This window comes from Frankliniella occidentalis, unplaced genomic scaffold (genome assembly GCF_000697945.3).
Source record: "Frankliniella occidentalis isolate FOCC.00 unplaced genomic scaffold, Focc_3.1 Scaffold77, whole genome shotgun sequence".
NCBI lineage: Eukaryota > Metazoa > Arthropoda > Insecta > Thysanoptera > Thripidae > Frankliniella > Frankliniella occidentalis.
In genome coordinates, this window is record NW_026267207.1 from 269,123 (window position 1) to 272,165 (window position 3,043).

At 56.3% G+C, this 3,043-nt stretch overlaps 1 protein-coding gene across 1 annotated transcript in view; it reads right to left on the reverse strand.

Annotated features, from left to right (window-relative positions):
- Positions 1-2,155: 2,155 nt before the first annotated feature.
- LOC113207209 (uncharacterized) overlaps positions 2,156-3,043 on the reverse strand; it is a 229,379-nt gene continuing 228,491 nt past the window's right edge. Inside the window, exon 7 of the transcript XR_008011284.1 lies at positions 2,156-2,175. The gene's annotated coding sequence lies outside the window, so the exon portion shown is untranslated. The remainder of the gene's footprint in view (positions 2,176-3,043) is intronic.

The following is a 3,043-nucleotide window of genomic DNA, read 5'->3' on the forward strand; positions in this document are numbered from 1 at the left end:
TCCTCGCCTGCTACTCTTCCGTCTTGTTTCGAGTCTTTAGCTGGAAGTGGTGGAGAGAGAGAGGGGCGGGTGCCCGCCTGCTGCCTAGCCGGGGTCAGAGCGCGCGCGCTCCACTTCCCTAGTCCTTTTCATCTAATTGCACCCTGTTATAGAATATACGGCTTTACGCCCAGGTGCTCCCGCCCCGCCCCTCCTTACACTTTCTGCCGCTGCGCCACCGCCCGCCCCCTCCACCCTTCTCTGCCCCGTTCAGGTCCGCCCCTCCTCACCTTGAAAAGATTGCGGGGCTAAGATGCCACCCGCCCGCGCGGCAGCCCCAGCAGTGGCTCTCCCGGCTCTCCCCCCTCCCCCTCCCTCGCAGCCTCCTCTTCCCTTGCCATGCCGCTGAAAAACACTTCTCGGATTAATGCAAAGTGCCTTTTCCCGGCTGGCTGTTGGAGGGCGGATCGTGTCAAATGCCGCTGCTTATGGAAGGTAATGCTGTGTCGTGTCGTCCAGGATAGGGTGCTTGGGAGGAGAGGGGTGGGGTGGGGGCGGTGGTGCCGACCGAGCGTTAGAGAAATATCATATCCGATCGGTGAGAGGGGGGGGGGCAGGAGGAACGGACAAAAAGTCAGCAGAAGCACTCGATAATCTCAGCTCTCTCACTCTCTCAGCTCAGCAGCATGGAGCACTTGCGTCGCTTGGTCGCTACTCATTCGCGCAGACATTTTCTGTAGAATTCAATGGAAGAATGGACTGCAGGAGCACACGATGAAAAATATGTTTCACGGCAAATATTTCCACGAACGGGACACGCTTGGTCCTCTATGGAATCATTTGGCGAGCACAGAAGTTGTCAAATTTCTTCTCTACTCAGCTAGGGGTGCATACTGCATTCTTAGTCCATAGGGTACGAACACATTTCTACGTAATTTAGACAGTAGCTTTGACCTTCTTCTCAGTTCCAAAATCACAAGCACTATTTATCAACAAGGAACGAATCTAAATTAACTGACGAGCAAAAATGAGAGTGACAGGAAGTGAGGACGTGCGAGATAAATAGTAGAGACGAAGAAAAGAGATGGAGGGCGGTGGGGGCGAAAAATGCGGCCGGCTAATCATTGCGTGGGCTGGGGGGCCCCTCCGGGTCGCCCCGTGGGGATCGGCGCCCCCGCCGGGGCCACGGCTGCTGAAGGGACCGCGCCGCGCCCGGCCCGTTTTAGTCGGCGGCTAATCGGTCACGACTAATGAGGGGATTTCCTCCCCTTTCTGTCCTTCTCCCACTTCCGCCCCGCGCCAACTCCCTCTCTCCCCTTTAGCACTCCGCACTTCTCTCGCTCTCCCGATCTCACGCCCTACCTAACCCATAACTCGGACCACAATCGCCTACATCGCCGCGTACTTACGCCAATCGGCACAGCCTCGCCCAAAACCCGGGGAAAAAATATAAAAGAAGGAGACAGCAAAAAGTGTGACGTAAATTTGAGAGAGATGGTGGAGGGGGCGGACACTTCTTATTCCAGTCCCGTCACATCACCTTCCAGCCCCCCCGGGGCTTGGGACGGGTGAGGGGGATAGGGGAGACAGCCATCGTAAAGATCGATGCACAGACGCCCGGCGCGCGCCCGCTCCTCTGGTCCAGGAGTGTAAAGCCGCATGGTTTACAGCCCGGGGAGGAAGAGGGCAATAGAGGAAGGGGCAGGAAGGGAGACCCACCCTTCTAAATCTGAACCCCACCTCCTCTTTTCTCTCTCGCACTCTCGCCTAGCTTGCCGTTTTCCGCCTGGCCCAGCTCTGAGGAGAGCTTGCCTACCTTCAAAGTACTTGGCCACATCAACCCCCTCCCCCTTCCACGTGAACCCCTACCCCCTCGAAAGGTCTACGGGGCTGATTGAGGACAGAGCGGGGAGGCAGGAGGGTAACCGCTGAACCTGTTCCAGCTCCAGCGTGCGCTTCAAGGCGGGACGGACGCACGGGCTGCCTCCTAACCATCACATTTGTTAGTCGCTAGCATTGCTAATTTGTGAGTGACTTGATTGTGATTAAATACAATTAGGATGCAAGTAAAAGTCCAAATTCATTAAAATACAAACGCTACAATACAAACAAATATATACTGTTTTTAAGACAAAGTAGGCCGCAGGACACGAACAGACGCAGACGCAAATTACGAGAGCTCGGCGCCTGCGAGACCTTGGATAGCCACGCCCGCAGTGCACGCATGCACTGCAGGCAAGAAGTTGCCTACTTGTCAGGCGCTTGCACAAGCTGAACTGCTCGGCAATTACATTAGAGAAAATGACAGCCGTACTTTCTGAATGATCCCTAACCCCTCCCTGACTTGGTTGTCTGAGCGTTGCTCAGCGAAAATGTTCAATTGTTCAAAGGATTTTAATGTGCAGAGTCATTGGACTTATGTTCGTCTCGGACAAAAAGATGTAGGCCTATAATTTCAAAATTTGAAAACAGCAAATAAATTCAAGAAGCAGACGGCAGCATCTGAGGTGGTCCGTGTGTGTAACTTATATGTAGTCCTGACGGACGGAACCGCGCCCGGCCCAGTGGCGAGGAGAGTCCCACATGCTGTGACCAGCGGTGCGTGGCGAGGAGTGGCAGGGCGGGGCCGCTGTGGGACCGGGCGGCCACTTTGACACTTTCTCAAGACACGACGCGGACGGGCAGGACAGCATCCCCCCATGCCATATAGCGGGTCCCGGGGGACGGAGCTTCCCCCTACAGCCCTCCCCTGCGGCCTCAGAGGGGGTTGACCCCTCCCCCCCCCCAACACACACAAGCACGCGCACGTACATGCGTCATGCACGCGCTGGCGCCCGTCCAACGAGTTTGATAGTTTGCGGACAACATCCTCCTCCTCTTCCACGACCGCGCGCCATGTCCTCGTGCGGCCTCGGCAGCTCCTTGGCAAACACAATCGATATCCGACGAGGAGAAGGTCGGCGACGAACGACAGGGCGATAAACTGCGGCCAAAGACAAACAAAGTGTCGCCCACCTGTCACACGTCCGAGCCGGGGTGGTTTTTGTGTGCGGGGATCGAGGGG